This window comes from Giraffa tippelskirchi, chromosome 1 (assembly GCF_054371585.1).
Source record: "Giraffa tippelskirchi isolate mGirTip1 chromosome 1, T2T-mGirTip1v1.2.pri, whole genome shotgun sequence".
Classification (NCBI taxonomy): domain Eukaryota; kingdom Metazoa; phylum Chordata; class Mammalia; order Artiodactyla; family Giraffidae; genus Giraffa; species Giraffa tippelskirchi.
In genome coordinates, this window is record NC_137275.1 from 102,671,745 (window position 1) to 102,688,344 (window position 16,600).

The window sequence follows — 16,600 nt, forward strand, 5'->3', positions numbered from 1 at the left end:
GAAATGAAGGACAGCTTGCATAGTTCTCCTCAGATAGTCTCAGCGCACTAGCCAGGACCGGAAATAGCATGCTGGAGAGGAGTGGTGAGAGGGGTAGCCTTTCTCTGCAGCTTCTCAGTGAGGAAGCTTGAGTTTCTTGTACATGCTAAGTTGCTTCAGTCATGTCCAACTCTTCGAGATCCTGTGGCCTGTGGCCTGCCATGATCCTCTGTCTGTGGGATTCTCACTGTTAAGTATAATGTTTGCTCTAGGTTTTTTGTACATGGTCTTTATCTAGTTGAGGAAGTTTCCCCTCTATTCCTAATTTATTGTGCTTTTCAAGAGATGGGTGAAGTTCATCAGGTAATCAAATTTATTGATGTACAGTTGTTCATAGTGTTCTGTGATTATCCTATTATGTCCATAGGGTTGTCATGAATGTTCCCTCTTCGTTTTTGATATTAGTAATTTTTGTCCTCTCTCTCTCTCCCTTAGTTAGCCTGGCTTAGCGGCTTATCAATTTCTTTGAACTTCTCAAAGTACCAGGTCTTGGTTTTCTTGTTTTTGTCTGCTAATATCCTGTTTTCAACCTCATCGATTTCTGCTGCAATTCTTATTATTTATTTATTTTCTGTTGTTAATTTTGGACTAATTTTGCTCTTCTCTTTCTGTCATGGCAGCCCAAGCACAGGCTGGAAAAGAATTTCCAGACACAGCATTGCAGAAGGGAGGGAGTTTATTAAGAGCAAAGAGCAGAGATAAGAGGGGCACTGAGAGCTCAGAGGAACGACCTCTTGACAGACCAGGGAGAGGTAAAAGTGTCTGTGGTTTAGTAGCCAGTTTTGATAGCCTCAAGGCAAATAAAATTCATGCTGTAAAGTTGGCATTAGGTGATTGGTTAGGGCACTGTAGGGTGAGCACTGAGGTGGGCCTTTTACCTAGTTTGGAGTCAGGAAGCTTGCTGGTGATGATCAGGGGCCTTTTGTCAACAGTGACACAGAGGCTCAGTCAATTCCAGAGGTGACCTTGACACTGGGCTTGCACCTGTGGCCTAGTTTTCTAAAGTAGCAGCTTGGATTACTGATTTTAGATCTTTCTTTTCTAATGTATGCATTTAATACTATAGATTTCCTTCTAAGAATTGTTTTCACTGCCTTTCACAAATTTTGATGTTATATTTGAACTTTCATTTAGTTCAAAATATTCTAAAATTTCTCATGAGATATCTTCTTTGGTCCATGTGATACTTAGAAAAGTGTTAAGCTCCAGTTATTTTGGATTTTCCAGTTGTATTTCTGTTATTGATTTCTAGTTTAAATCCATTTTCATCTGTGAGAAATATTGTATGATTCTAGACTAATGTCTTCTTAATTCTTTGAAAATAAAAATTAAAATCTCTTAACTTACTGTCAAACTACTTTACTTAGAAAGTATATCATTATAGTGAGTGGAGATTTGCAGAAAATATATAATCCATTATCTCAGTACTCAAAGAAAACCATTCTTCAGTTTTCAACATTTTATTATAAAAATTTGCAAACATGAAAAGTTGAAAGGTGTGCCACAAGTATCCATCGCCCCACCATCTAATTCTATGATTACTTTTATTATATTTGCTTTACATATGTCCATAAATTTTCTCTGCCTCTAGTCATTTATTAAAAAGACGATGGAGAGGGACACATTTGAAAGGAAGTTTCAAATGTTCAGTTCAGTCACTCAGTTGTGTCTGACTCTGTGACCCCATGGACTACAGCATGCCAGGCTTCCCTGTCCATCACCAACTCCTGGAACTTGCTCAGACTCATATCCATAGAGTTGGTGATGCCATCAAACCATCTCATCCTCTGTCATCCTCTTCTCCTGCCTTCAAACTTTCCCAGCATCAGGGTCTTTATCAATGAGTCAGTTCTTCCCATCAGGTGGCCAAAATATTCCAGTTTTAGCTTCAGCATCAGTCCTTCCAATGAATGTTCAGGATAGATTTCCTTCAGGGTTGACTGGTTTGATCTCCTTGAAGTGCAAGCGACTCTCAACAGTCTTCTCCAACACCACAGTTCAAAAGCATCAGTTCTTAGGTGCTCAGCTTTCTTTATGGTCCAACTCTCACATTCATACATGACTACTGGAAAAACGATAGCTTTGACTAGACAGACCTTTGTTGGCAAATTAATGTCTCTGCTTTTTAATATGCTGTCTAGGTTGGTCATAGCTTTTCTTCCAAGGAGTAGGCATCTTTTAATTTCATGGCTGCAGTCACTATTAGCAGTGATTTTGGAGCCAAAGAAAAGAAAGTCTGTCACTGTTTCCATTGTTTCTCCATTTATTTGCCATGAAATGATGGGACCGGATGCCAGGATCTTAGTTTTCTGAATGTTGAGTTTTAAGCCAACTTTTTCACTCTCTTCTTTCACTTTCATCAAGAGGCTCTTTAGATCCTCTTCGCTTTCTGCCATAAGGGTGGTGTCGTCTGCATATCTGAAGTTATTAATTTTTCTCCCATCAATCTTGATTCCAGCTTGAGCTTCATCCAGCCAGCATTTAGCATGATGTACTCTACATATGAGTTAAATCAGTAGGGTGACGATATACAGCCTTGATGTACTCTTTTCCCAATTTGAAAGCAGTCCTATGTCCAATTATAACTGTTGCTTCTTGACCTGCATACAGATTTCTAAGGAGGCAGGTCAGGTGGTCTGGTATTTCCATCTCTTTAAGAATTTTCCACAGTTTGTGGTGATCCACACAGTCAAAGGCTTTGATGGAGTCAATAAAGCAGAAATAGGTGTTTTTCTGGAAGTCTCTTGCTTTTGCGATGATCCAATGGATGTTGGCAATTTGATCTCTGGTTCCTCTGCCTTGTCTAAATCCAGCTTGAACATCTGAAAGTTCACAGTTCATGTACTATTGAAACCTGGCTTGGAGAATTTTGAGCATTACTTTGCTAGCGTGTGAGATGAGTGCAATTGTGCAGTAGTTTGAACATTCTTTGGCATTGCCTTTTTTGGGGATTAGGATGAAAACTGACCTTTTCCAATCCTGTGGCCACTGCTGAGTTTTCCAAATTTCCTGGCATGTTGAGTGCAGCACTGTCACAACATCATCTTTTAGGATTTGAAATAGCTCAGCTGGAATTCCATCACCTCCACTAGCTTTATTCATAGTGATGCTTCCTAAGGCCCACTTGACTTTCCATTCCAGGATGTCTGGCTCTAGGTGAGTGATCACACCATCATAATTATCTGGGTCATGAAGATCTTTTTTGTGCAGTTTTTCTGTGTATTCTTGCTACCTCTTCTTAATATCTTCTGCTTCTGTTAGGTCCATACCATTTCTATCCTTTATTGTGCCCATCTTTACATGAAATGTTCCCTTGGCATCTCTAGTTTTCTTGAAGAGATCTCTAGTCTTTCTCATTATGTTGTTTTCCTTTATTTCTTTGCATTGATCACTGAGGAAGGCTTTCTTAACTCTCCTTGCTATTCTTTGGAACTCTGCATTCAAATGAGTATATCTTTCCTTTTCTCCTTTGCCTTTAGCTTCTCTTCTTTTCTCAGCTATTTGTAAGGTCTTGTCAGACAACCATTTTGCCTTTTTGCATTTCTTTTTCTTGGGGATGATCTTGATTGCTGTCTCCTGTACAATTTCACGAAACTCTATCCATGGTTCTTCAGGCACTCTATCAGATCTAATCCCTTCAATCTATTCGTGACTTCCACTGTAAAATCGTAAGGGATTTGATTTAGGTCGTACTTGAATGGTCTAGTGGTTTTGCCTACTTTCTTCAATTGAAGTCTGAATTTGGCAAGAAGGAGTTCATGATCTTCGCCACAGTCAGCTGCCTGTCTTGTTTTTGCTGACTGTATAGAGTTTCTCCATCTTTGGCTGAAAAGAATATAATCAATCTGATTTTGGTGTTGACCATCTGGTGATGTCCATGTGTAGAGTCTTCTCTTGTGTTGTTGGCGGAGGGTGTTTGCTATGACCAGTGTGTTCTCTTGGCAAAACTCTTATTAGCCTTTGCCCTGCTTCATTCTGTACTCCAAGGGCAAATTTGCCTGTTACTCCAGGTATCTCTTGGCTTCCTACTTTTGCATTCCAGTCCCCTATGATGAAAAGGGCATCTTTTTTGGTGTTAGTTCTAGAAGGTCTCGTAGGTCTTCATAGAACTGTTCAATTTCAGCTTCTTCTGCATTACTGGTTGGAGCATAGACTTGGATTACTGTGATAGTGAATGGTTTGCCTTGAAAATGAACAGAGATCATTCTGTTGTTTTTGAAATTGCACCCAAGTACTGCATTTCAGACTCTCTTGTTGACTATGAGGGCTAGTGCATTTCTTCTACTGCTATATCACAGTAGTAGATATAATGGTCATCTGAATTAAATTCACCCATTCCAGTCCATTTTAGTTCACTGATTCCTAAAATGTCAGTGTTCACTCTTGCCCTCTCCTGTTTGACCACTTCTAATTTACCTTGATTCATGGGCTTAACATACCATGTTCCTATGCAATATTGTTCTTTACAGCATCAGATTTTACTTCCACCACCCGTCACATCCACAGCTGGGTGTTGTTTTTGCTTTGGCTCTGTCTCTTCATTCTTTCTGGAGTTATTTCTCCACTGATCTCCAGTAGCATATTGGGCACCTACCGACCTGGAGAGTTCATCTTTCAGTGTCGTATCTTTTTGCCTTTCATGCTGTTCATGGTGTTCCCAAGGCAAAAGTACTGAAGTGGTTTGTCATTCCCTTCTCCAGTGGCCCATGTTTTGTCAGAACTTTCCACCATGACCCGTCCGTCTTGGGTGGCCTTACATGGCATATCTGATAGTTTCATTGAGCTAGAGAAGGCTGTGGTCCATGTGATCATTTTGATTAGTTTTCTATGATTGTGGTTTTCATTCTCTCTGCCCTCTGAGGGACAGGGATAAGAGGCTTATGGAAGCTTCCTGATGGGAGAGAGTGACTCTGGGGGAAACTGGGTTTTGTTGGGATGGGTAGGGCCATGCTCAGTAAATCTTTAATTTTCTGCTGATGGACGGGGCTGTGTTGCCTCCCTCTTGTTTGACCTGGACCAAACTATGGTGGGGTTAATGAAGATAATGGCGACGTCCTTCAAAAGGTCTCATGCACGCACTTCTGCACTCAGTGCCGCGGACCGTGCAGCAGGCCACTGCTGACCCACCCCTCTGCCGGAGACCCCTGGACACTCACAGGCAGGTCCGGCTCGGTCTCCTGTGGGCACACTGCTCCTGTCTCCTGGGCCCTGGTGGGTGCTAGGTTTTGTTTATGCCCTCCGAGTGTCTGTTTCCCCATCCTGTGTAAGTTCTGTAATCACATCCCACTGGCCTCCAAAGTCAAATTCTCTGGGAGTTCTCAGTCCCTTTGCCAGACCCCGAGGTTGGGAAATCTGTTGTGGGTCCTAGAACTTTCTTAACAGTGCAAGAATTTCTTTGGTATAATTGTTCTGCAGTTTGTGGGTCGTCTACTCCGCAGCTCTGTGGTGGGGTTAATGGCAACCTCCTCCAAGAAGGCTTATGCTACAGGCTGTGTGACCCAGGTTGCTACACCCAGAGCCCCTACCCCAGTGGCAGGCCATTGCTTTCCCTTAATTCCAGAGGAGACACTCAAACACTAAAAGGCAGGTCTGGCGCTCTCTCTGTGGGGTCTCTGCGTCCTGGTGAACACAAGGTTTTGTTAGAGCTGTCCCAGCATCTCTGGCGGGTATGGGGTTTGATTCTAAACACTATTTCGCCCCTGCTACCATCTTGCTGGGGCTTCTCCTTAGCCCTTGGATGTGAGGTATCTTTTTTTGGTGGGCTCCAACACTCTCCTATTGATGGTTGTTCAACAGCGAGTTGTAATTTTGGAGTTCTTGCAGGAGAAGAGGAGTGCCCGTCCTTCTACTCTGCCTTCTTGTATCATACTTTTAAACATTTCACCATGTAGGTCTTTAACTAGAGTTCAGTATTTCTAGGAGATTTATTTTTTGAGGTAAGATTTACATGAAATGAGATGCTCAAATCTTAGCTATACTATTTTGATGAGTTTTGACAGATGCACACTTGCATAGCCCAAACTCTTACCAAGCAGAGAAACATGACCATCACAGCAGCATGTTCTCTGTTTTTTCTTTTTTAAATTTCCAGCAATACCAATAGACTGTTGATTCTCTTCTTTTTTGTCAGGCAGCATGCAGCAGCTTTGTTCCTTGACTAGGGACTGAACCCATGCCTCTTGCATTGGAAGCATGAAGTCTTAAACACTGGACCACCAGGGAAGTCCCAACATTTTCTTTTAATCCCCTGCTCAGTCTCTCCTCACTCGTCCCCAGAAACAACCACCATTTAGATCTGTTAGTTTTGCCTGTTCTTTTAGAACTTTTAATAGGTGGATCTTTACAGCATGAGCTCATTGTGTAAAGCTTCCTTCACCCAGTGTAATGTCTCTGAGTCTCGTTCATTTTGTCACGTGCATCGGCACTGTGTTCCTTTAATCAGTGCCGAGTGGTAGTGTACAATACACGTGTACCACAGTTTCTCATCCATTCTGCTGTTGAAGGACACTTGAGCTCTTTCTCTACTTTCCCTGGTACCAGTAGAGCTACTGTGCCTAATTGCATTCAAGAATTGAGGCATGTATTTTCATTTTCCTTGTTCATGTATCTGTGTTTATAATTACCATGTCACAAAGTGGATGTATATTTAGTTTTATTAAAAAAAAAAAGCACTGTCAAATCTTTTCCCAGAGGCTGTACCACTCTGCACTCCATCCAACAGTGAGTGAGAGTTCTGGTGTTCTTCATACTTGTAAATGCTTGTATTTTCAGTCTAGTCATTCTAGTGGATGTGTAGTGTGGTGTTATGTCATTGTGGTTTTAATTTTATCATCAGAATTTACCTACATGCTTTTTTCCAAGTGCTGGTTGTCCATCCATATATGTTGTGAAGTGTCTGCTCAAATCTTTTAACTATTTTCAATTGGATTCTTTATATTTTTATTATTGAGTTGTAGAAGTTCTTAATATATTCTGGCTACAATTCCTAGTCACAGGCAAACCTGAAAGATACTGTGGGTTCATTTCCAGATCACTGCAATAAAGTGAATATCATAATGAATAAGTACAAGAATGTCTTGGTTTCTCAGTGCACAGAAGTTATGCTTGCGCTATACTATACTACAGTCTGTTAAGTGTGTAATAGAATAGCATTATGCCTAGGAAAGCAATGCTCATTGCTGTTGTTCAGTTGCTCAGTTATGTTCAACTCTTTGCTACCTGATGGACCGCAGGCTTCCCTTGTGGCTCAGCTGGTGAAGAATCCGCCTGCAATGCGGGAGACCTGGGTTTGATCCCTGGGTTGGGAAGATCCCCTGGAGAAGGGAAAGGCTACCCACTCTAGTATTCTGACCTGGAGAATTCCATGGACTGTATAGAGTCGGACACGACTAAGCGACTTTCACTTCACTTCACTTCACCCCATGGACTGCAGCAGGCCAGGCTTCCTTCTCTTTCACCATCACCCAGAGCTTTCTCAAACTCATGTCCATTGAGTTGGCGATGCCATCCAACCATCTCATCCTCTGTTGTCCCCTTCTCCTTCTGCCTGCAGTCTTTCCCAGCATCAGAGTTTTTTCTAATGAGTCAGCTCTTAGCATCAGGTGGCCAAAGTATTGGAGCTTCAGCTTCAGCATCAGTCCTTCCAGTGAATATTCAGGATTGATTTCATTTAGGATGGACTGGTTGGATCTCCTTGCAGTCCAAGGGACTCTCAAAAGTCTTCTCCAACACCACAGTTCAAAAGCATCAATTCTTCGGTGCTCAGCCTTCTTTATGGTCCAACTCTCACATCCGTACATGACTATTGGAAAAACCATAGCTTTGACTAGATGGACCTTTGTTGGCAAAGTAATGTCTCTGTTTTTTAACATGCTGTCTAGGTTTGTATAATAGCTTTTCTTCCAAGGAGCAAGCGTCCTTTAATTTCATGGCTGCAGTCACAATGTGCAGTGATTTTGGAGCCCAAGAAAAGAAAGTCTGTCACTGTTTCCATTGTTTCCCTATCTATTTGCCATGAAGTGATGGGACTGGATGCCATGATCTTAGTTTTCTGAATGTTGAGTTTTAAGCCAACTTTTTCACTCTCCTCTTTCACTTTCATCAAGAGGCTCTTTAGTTCCTCTTTGCTTTCTGCCATAAGGATTGTGTCATTTGCATATCTGAGGTTATTGGTATTTCTCCTAGCAATCTTGATTCCAGCCTGTGCTTCATCCAGCCTGGCATGTTGCATGACGTGCTCTGCGTATAAGTTAAGTAAACATTGTTCATACCTTAATTATAAATACTTTGTTGATTAAAATGCTAACCACCATCTGGGCCTTCAGTGAGTCATAATCTTTTTGCTGGTGGAGGAGTGTGGCCTCGGTGGCTGCTGACTGATCAGGGTGGTAGTTACTGAAGGGTGGGGTGGCTGTGGAAATTTCTTGAAATAAGACAACACTGAAGTTTGTAGCATTGAATTGACTCTTCCTTTCATGAACAATTTCTCTGTAGCTTGAGAAGCCATGTGATCTAACTCACAGGAGAACTTCTTTCAAAGTTGGAGTCTGTCCTCTAAAACCCTGCCTCTGCTTTATCACCTAAGTTTAAGACATGTTCTAAATCCTTTGCTTCCTTTTCAACAGTCTTCACAGCATCTCCACCAGGAATAGATTCCATCTCAAGAAGCCATTCTCTTTGCTTATCCATAAGAAGCAACTCCTCTGTTAGAGTTTTATGATCATATTGCAGCAAATAATCACATCCTCAGCTCCACTTCTCATTTTAGTTCTCTTGCTGTTTCTTTCATTTTTTTTTACATTTTTTTTGGGGGGGGGGTTATTTTTCTTTATTTTAAAAAATTAATGTATTTATTTTAATTGGAGGCTAATTACTTTAGAATATTTTTGTGGTTTTCCGCCATAGATCAACATGAATCAGCCACGGGTGCACATGTGTCCCCCCCTCTTGCTATTTCCACCACGTCTGCTGTTACTTCTTCCACTGAAGGGCTGAACCTGTCAAAGTGACCCATGAGGGTTGGAATCACCTTCTCCATTAACTCCTGTTAATGTTGATATCGGGACCACTTCCTCTGAGTCACAAGTGTTCTTAATGGCATCTAGAACAGTGAAGCCTTTCCAGAAAGCTTACAGACTACTTTTCCCAGGTCCATCAGAAGAATCACTATCTGTGGCAGCTGTAGCCCTACAGAATGTATTTCTTAAAAAAAAAAAAAAAAAGATGTGAAAGTAGAAATGACTCCTTGATCCATGGGCTGAAGAATGGGTATTGTGTTAGCAGACATGAAAACAGCCTTAGTCTTGTACTTTTCCATCAGGTGGAGAAATCAGTACTGACATGTTTATTAAGGCCACAGTCTTTTATGGGTGCAGTAAACAACGGTTTACTAAACATGGTTCCACTAAACAATTACAACATCAAAGATCTTTGTTTATAGATCACCATAATAAATTGAATAATAATGAAAGTTTGAAATATTGTGAGAATTACCAAAATGTGACACAGAGATATAGAATGAGCAAATTTTGCTGGAAAAAATGGTACTGATATAATTGCTCAATGTAAGGTTGCCAAAACATTCAATTTTGTAAAATGTGCAATATCTATGAAACACAATAAAGTAAAATGCAATAAAACAAGCAATCCTTTATGTTATGGCAATATGTTCTCCCAGTCTGTGGCTTGGCACTTAATTTTCTTAACGCTCTCTTCAGATGACCAGACAGCTTTTTCTGATGAAATCTAATTCATCATACTTTAATAGTTGTTGTTCCTGTACCACTTAAAAAAAAAAAGCCTCTTAATCATATAGTCTCCTATATTTAGTTCTAGGAGTATATAGTTTCAACTTTTGAACTTGAGTCTATGATATATTTTGAATTAAGTTTTGTGTGTGTGTGGTTTGAGTTAGAGTTTGAGGTCCAGTTATTCCAGTATCAACTGTTGAGAAGATTTCTTTTTCCTTCAGTGGATTACTTTGTTGTTGTTGTTTTGGTAAAAAATCAAATGACTGTATATGTCAGTTTACTTCTGGGCTGTCTACTCTGTTTCAAAAATGGACTTAACTTTGTTGCCAGTATCACAATGTCCTAATCAGTATAACTTTATAGTAAGTCTTGAAATCAACTTTGTTCTGTGCCGTACTTAGTTGATCAGTTGTGTCCGACTCTTTGTGACCCCATGGACTGTAGCCTGCCAGCTCCTCTGTCTATGGGATTTCCCAGACAAGAATATTGGAGAGGGTTGCCATGCCCAGGGAAGATTGTTTGTTCTTTGTTCGGCTTTGACTATTCTAGGTGCTATGCACCTCCACATAAATTTTACAGTCAGCTTCTGAATTTCTGTTTTTTTAAAAAAGCTTGATGGAATTATACTCATTATAGCTGCAGAGTCTTTTAGTGAATGAACATGGTATGTATCTCCGTTTATTTAGATCCTCTCTAGTTTCTGTCACCAGTTGTTTGTAGTTTTAAGTGTGGAGGTCTTGCGCATCTTTTATTAAATATATTTATAGATATTTCATTTTAAAAAATTATCCACTGAACTTTTAATTTCTTCATCTTTTGCTGCTAGTGTATAGAAATATAATCGATTTTTGCATATTGACCTATTATCCTACAATCTTGCTAAACTAACTCATTAATTTTAGTCATTCATTTGTACATTTCTTAAGCTTTTCTACATGTCTTTAGTGAATAAATATGATCTTATTTCTTCTTCAATTTTATGTGTTTTCCCTTGTATTATTAAATTGGCTGATTCCTTCTGTAAGGGTTGAAGTAGAGTGAATAAGCATCTTCACTCTCTTCTTGATCTTAAAGGGAAAGTGTTATTTCACCATTTGATATTGTGTTATCTGTAGTTATTTTGTAGATACCTTTATCAAGATTGAGTAAATCCCCTTTATTACTAGTTTCCTGAGGGTTTTTTTATCATAAATAGGTGTTAAGTTTTTTCAAGTGCTTTTTCTATGTGCATTGTTATATGCTTTTCCTCTTATTTTTTTAATTAAGTGTTTTACATTGACTGATTTTGGAGTATTAATTCAACCTTTTTTTCCTGGGAAAATTCTACTTGGCCATATTTTTTAAAAGATATATAAGTGGATTTGATTACCTAATATTTTGTGTGTGCCTATATTCATTCATGAAGGATACTGATGTGTAATTTTCTTTCTTTTATAATGTCTGTCAGGCTATTTCGGTATCAGTATTTTACTGACCTAGTAAATGTATATTCTTTATATAATATTAAATATTCTATAAATTCTTTATATTGCTAATTTATGACTTCTGTCCCATCTTATTGATTAATTTATCTAGTGGTTTATTAGTTTTCTTGATGTTTTCAAGGACCCAGCTTTAGCTTTTTTTGTTGTCGTTGTGCTGGGTCTTCACTGTTGAGCAGGTTTTTCTGGGGAGTGGGGGCCACTCTAGCTGCGGTGCTCAGGCCTCTCATTGCAGCGGCTTCTCTTGTTGCAGAGCACAGGCTCTAGGGCTCATGAGCTTCCGTAGTTGCAGCATGTGGGCTCAGTAATTGTGGCTCCCTGGCATGTGGGATCTTCCCGACCCAGGGATTGAACCCCTGTCTTCTGCATTGGCAGGCGGATTCTTTACCACTAAGCCATCAGGGAAGCCCTGGTTTTGTTACTTTCTCAAATGTTTGTCTGTTTTCTAAAATAAATTCGTTAATTTCTACTTACATTTGTTATTTCTTCTCTTGGAATTTCTTTATGTTTTTTCCCCTCCCTTATTAAATTGGAACCGCAAGTCAAGACCTTTCTTCTTTATCATTTTGAACATTTAAAATTTATTTTTAATCATTGCTTTAGCAGCACATCACGAATTTGCATCTACTGGTTTTTTCTTCCCCATTTAATTAGACGTATTTTGTAAAATACCTCATCATTCTTCTTTGACAAGGGATTAGCTAGAAGTGTGCTATTTTAATTTATAAATACTTGTTTTTTTCTAGATATGTTATCACTGTTGGTATCTAATGTAATTCCATTGTAGTCAGATAAATTATTCCTGTATAATTTCAGTTATTTAAAAATGTTGGGGCTTGTTTTATGACCCCCCAAAATGGCCTATTTGTATGAATGTGCCATGTGTTCTTGGAAAAAATACATCTTCCATAGTTTTTGAATATAGTGTTCTGAAAATGTCATTAGGTCAAAATGGATGATAGGTAAAACTCATTTGCGATGCAGTGAAGTGAAAGTCTCTCAGTGGTATCTGACTCTTTGTGACCCCATGGACTGCAGCGGGTAGCCTTTCCCTTCTCTAGGGGAGTCTTCCCAAGCCAGGGATTGAACTCAGGTCTCCTGCATTGCAGGCAGACTCTTTACCGGTAGAGCCACCAGGGAAGCCCAAGAATACTGGAGTGGGTAGCCTATCCCTTCTCCAGCGGATCTTCCCGACCCAGGAATCGAACTGGGGTCTCCTGCATTGCAGGCGGATTCTTTACCAACTGAGTTATCAGGGAAGCCCCTATTTATTTGTGATGATGGAAGTCTATTTTAAGGACATCCAGAAACATGAGGAAGGAGAAGAAGTTTCATCAACAGCCTTTTTCCTGTCTAGATGCCGGCCTTAAATTCTAGAAAGCCCTTTAGACTTCAAAACTCACCAGGGATTTTATTTACAGCCCAGTAAAATGGCACATTCAACAGAGGCACTACGCTCTCATTGTTTCCTTTATATTAAATATCCCCAACAAGGTAATTTTCTGGCTTTTAAAAATTACAAATTGAATGGACTCCAATTTTAGCAAATCTCAATCTGATAAAGAATTTCTCCTACCCTACTCTTTATAAGCAATTATTGCTTTACTTTTAAGCAACCTAGACTACTTCACTGAAAAATGGAATTTTTTATCTGCTCATTAAAGACTTGTGTTGTTTAAGGAGGAAATACATTACCTCAACTACTAGGTTTAATCTGCTGAGAGTGACGCACATCAGCTTCCGAAAACAGATATAACAGATCCATCCACTTGCTACTTTGACCCCTGTTTGAACTTAGAGAGTAAAAGAATTGGAAGTTGAGAAGTGAAATTAATAGATACTCTAAGTAGTGTACACCTGCTTAATTATATAAGACAGATTTATTTAAATCCTAATTTTGACCTATGGCATACATTTGTGAAATGACAGTTGAGGATTCAGACCTCTACTTAACCTATGGTCCTTGACTATAATTCAGAGCGAAACATTGGACCACACTGATTCCGATCCTATGACTCGTTGATCTCTAACTAATAGTATTAACTGCCATGAAGTGAAGATTTCAAAGTAATGTACATTTTTCCCCTCACTGCAAGAAACTGAATGTTTATGTTTTGATTTCTTAAACTTCTTTCATTGAGTTATCTGTCTTAATTCTCTGTCTTCGATACGGTGCTAACGCTGGTGTTCAAACAGGGTTTTCTGGATGCCTCTCATGAGAGTAGAAATTATTCTTGGAAAAGCATTGCCCCCATGTTTCCTGATAGTTTCAAAGGAATCCTGATGACCTCAAACACTCCTTTATAACTTCTTAATCATACTCACCCAGAGGATGGGGATCAATATTATGTTTCTACCAGGGCAAGAATCTGATAACCTCAGAAGTTACGCATATGTTATGCAAAGCACAGAAAGAAACAAAAAAAATTTTAAGAGGTAATTTACAGGAACAATTTACAAAACAATTCTCTTGTTTTGTCCTGACTTTTTATTTTATTTATCAAAATGACTTAATGCAACATTCTTTCCATCTTTTTTTTATAAGATTTATCAGAGATAGTGGGAGAAGGCAATGGCAACCCACTCCAGTACTCTTGCCTGAACAATCCCATGGACAGAGGAGCCTGGTAGGCTGCAGTCCATGGGGTCGCACAGAGTCGGACATGACTGAAGTGACTTAGCAGCAGCAGCAGCATCAGAGATAGTCTCAGAAGAGGTAATCAATTTAGTAATAGTAACAATTGTTTTTGCTAGTTCCTTTTCTAAATAATCTCTTTTAATTCTCAGAATAATCCTATGAGATACAGGATATTTATTTATCCCTATCTGTTTGTGGTATTACCCACTCCAGTATTCTTGCCTGGAGAATCCTAGGGACGGTGGAGCCTGGTGGGCTGCCGTCTATGGGGTCGCACAGAGTCGGACACGACTGAAGCGACTTAGCAGTAGCAGCAGCAGCAGTTTGTGGTATTATCACATCACCTGTCAAAGCATATTTAGAGTATGGAAATAATTTTCTCACATTAAATATCTAATGAAAGATTGACAGTGGATTTCTTTCTTTTAATTTTTATTTTATATTGGAGTAGAGTTGATTAACAACGTTGTGTTAGTTTCAGGTATACAGCAAAGTGATTCATTTATGCATATACGTGAATCATTCTTTTTCAAATTCTTTTCCTATTTAGGTTGTTATGTAATATTGAGCAGACTTCCCTGTTCTGTACAGCAGGTCCTTATTGGTTATCCATTTTAAATATAGCAGTGTGTACATGTGGATCCCAAACTCCTGAACTATACCTCCCCCACTCTTCTCCTCGGTAACCATCAGTTTGTTCTCTAAGCCTGTGAGTCTGTTTCTATTTTTTTAAAGAAGTTTATTTTTTTTTTCAGTTTTTTTTAGATTCCATATATAAGTGATAACATATGATATTTGTCTTTTTCTGTCTGACTTACTACACTTAGTGTGATTATCTCTAGGTCCATCCATGTTACTGCAAATGGCATTATTTCATTCTTTTTAAGGCTGAGTAGTATTCCATTGTATATATGTACCACAACTTCTTTATTCATTCTTCTGTTGATCCGACATTTAGATTGTTTCCATGTATTGGATATTGCACATAGTGCTGCAGTGAACATTAGGGTGCATATATTTTTTTTGCCATTTAGTTTTGTCTGGGTATAAGCCCAGGAGTGGGATTGCTGGATTATATGGTAGCTCTATTTTTAGTTTTTTGAGGAACGTCATCCTGTTTTGCTGGATTCCCTGGTGGCTCATATGGTAAACAATCCACCTACAATTCAGGAGACCTGGGTTCTATCTCTGTGTTGGGAAGATCTCTGGAGAAGGGAATGGCAACCCACTGCAGTATTCTTGCCTGGAGAATGCCATGGACAGAAGAGCCTGGCGGGCTACACTCCATGGGGTTGCAGAGTCAGACATGACTGAGCGAGCAACTTCACTTTCATGTTCTATTTTCCCTAGTAGCTGCACCAATTTACATTCCCAGCCCCATGCTGTTTGTCTCTGAGTTTGAAAACCAGCTTCTAAATGTACAAATGGTAACAAAAATCAGTGAAAATTTGCTGTTTTGAAAGACATCCTTCATGACAATGAAACATTCATAAAGTACTGCGTTTTGGTTTACTGTTTGATTTTGTGTTGTCTCTGTCATTAAAAATTTCTCAGGTTTTTAAAAGAACTTTAAATTATATTTTCATAGTGAGAGAAGGTACAGCCATCAGTAAATCTTTATTTTGTCTGACAGATGCCAGACTCAGAATGTTAAAAATGCAGCATAAGTACTCTGTTCGGTCTCTCCTTAATAATAACCTTTTTTTTTTTAATTGAGGATTTTATTTTCTGCAAAATTGTTTCCTACTCCATTGACTATAGCCACTTCCCTAATAGTAGTTATTTTATTCATCACCATTTGTACTCAGTCTATGAATGAGCATTACAGTTGTGTTATATGTTGATTATTGAGGGTGGTATAAAGATGGAGGTCATACTATTTTCTGTACTTTTGAAAACTTCATAATCCAAACAACCCATTGTATTTTTTAATAAAAATTAATTTGGCAAAGAGTTTAAGCAAATTAGAGCTTAAACAAAATTGCCCCAAAGACACATACAAGTGATTTTACTTAGTGTACATTGTAACACATACAGAATTTATATATCTTATTTTTTCATAGTTGGAAAACTAAAGCCATAATTTTAGAGAAAACTACACAGCTATGACCTACTGTATTATACACTAATTAAAAATATTGTGGTGCTCTGTCTCCTTGTTCAAAAAGCCTATTGCATAATAATTCGGAATCCGAGCTCTAGAAATGGGACTAGCTGCACATCTAGGGTTTCCCTTTGTCACTGTACCACTCCAGCCAACACATTTGAAGAGTTATTTCTCGTATGTGTAAAATCAGGATAGTAGCAGTGTGCTTCCTCATAGGGTTCTAGTAAAAACTAAACGTGGCCATAGCTGTAGTGTAGCTAGACACTGCAAACATACCATAAGCCCTTGATCAATGTGATCTGTTATTTGCTATTTCTTCATAATATCCCCATCCTGTGTACTGAAAGCAGTTTGTTAGCACATGCTAGACATTCAAGAACCATTAGCTGATTTGATGAATAAATACTTATTTTTCAATCAACAAAGCAATGAAATCACAGTTCACTTGAATGTAAACAAAGGAGAGAATCAAGAAGGAAGAAGCAGAGAGCTCAGTGTTCTTCTCTCCCCCTGTCCCCGGGGCCCAGGTTTTGTACGTGTCTGTGTCCTCACCTGCTACCTCACGTGGTTAGCAAGATGTTGCCAT

At 39.1% G+C, this 16,600-nt stretch overlaps 2 protein-coding genes across 49 annotated transcripts in view; both read left to right on the forward strand.

Moving 5' to 3' along the window:
• The window catches only part of LOC145505566 (liprin-alpha-1-like), a 488,322-nt gene that overhangs the window by 312,106 nt on the left and 159,616 nt on the right, over positions 1 to 16,600 (forward strand).
• LOC145504994 (olfactory receptor 4A47-like) overlaps positions 1 to 16,600 on the forward strand; it is a 114,244-nt gene that overhangs the window by 20,100 nt on the left and 77,544 nt on the right. For 8 of the 49 annotated variants that reach the window (XR_014052838.1, XR_014052832.1, XR_014052828.1 and 5 more), the window contains exon 4: positions 13,815 to 13,985. The exons of the other annotated variants lie outside the window; for them this stretch is intronic. The gene's annotated coding sequence lies outside the window, so the exon portion shown is untranslated. The remainder of the gene's footprint in view (positions 1 to 13,814; positions 13,986 to 16,600) is intronic. 49 annotated transcript variants of the gene reach the window in all.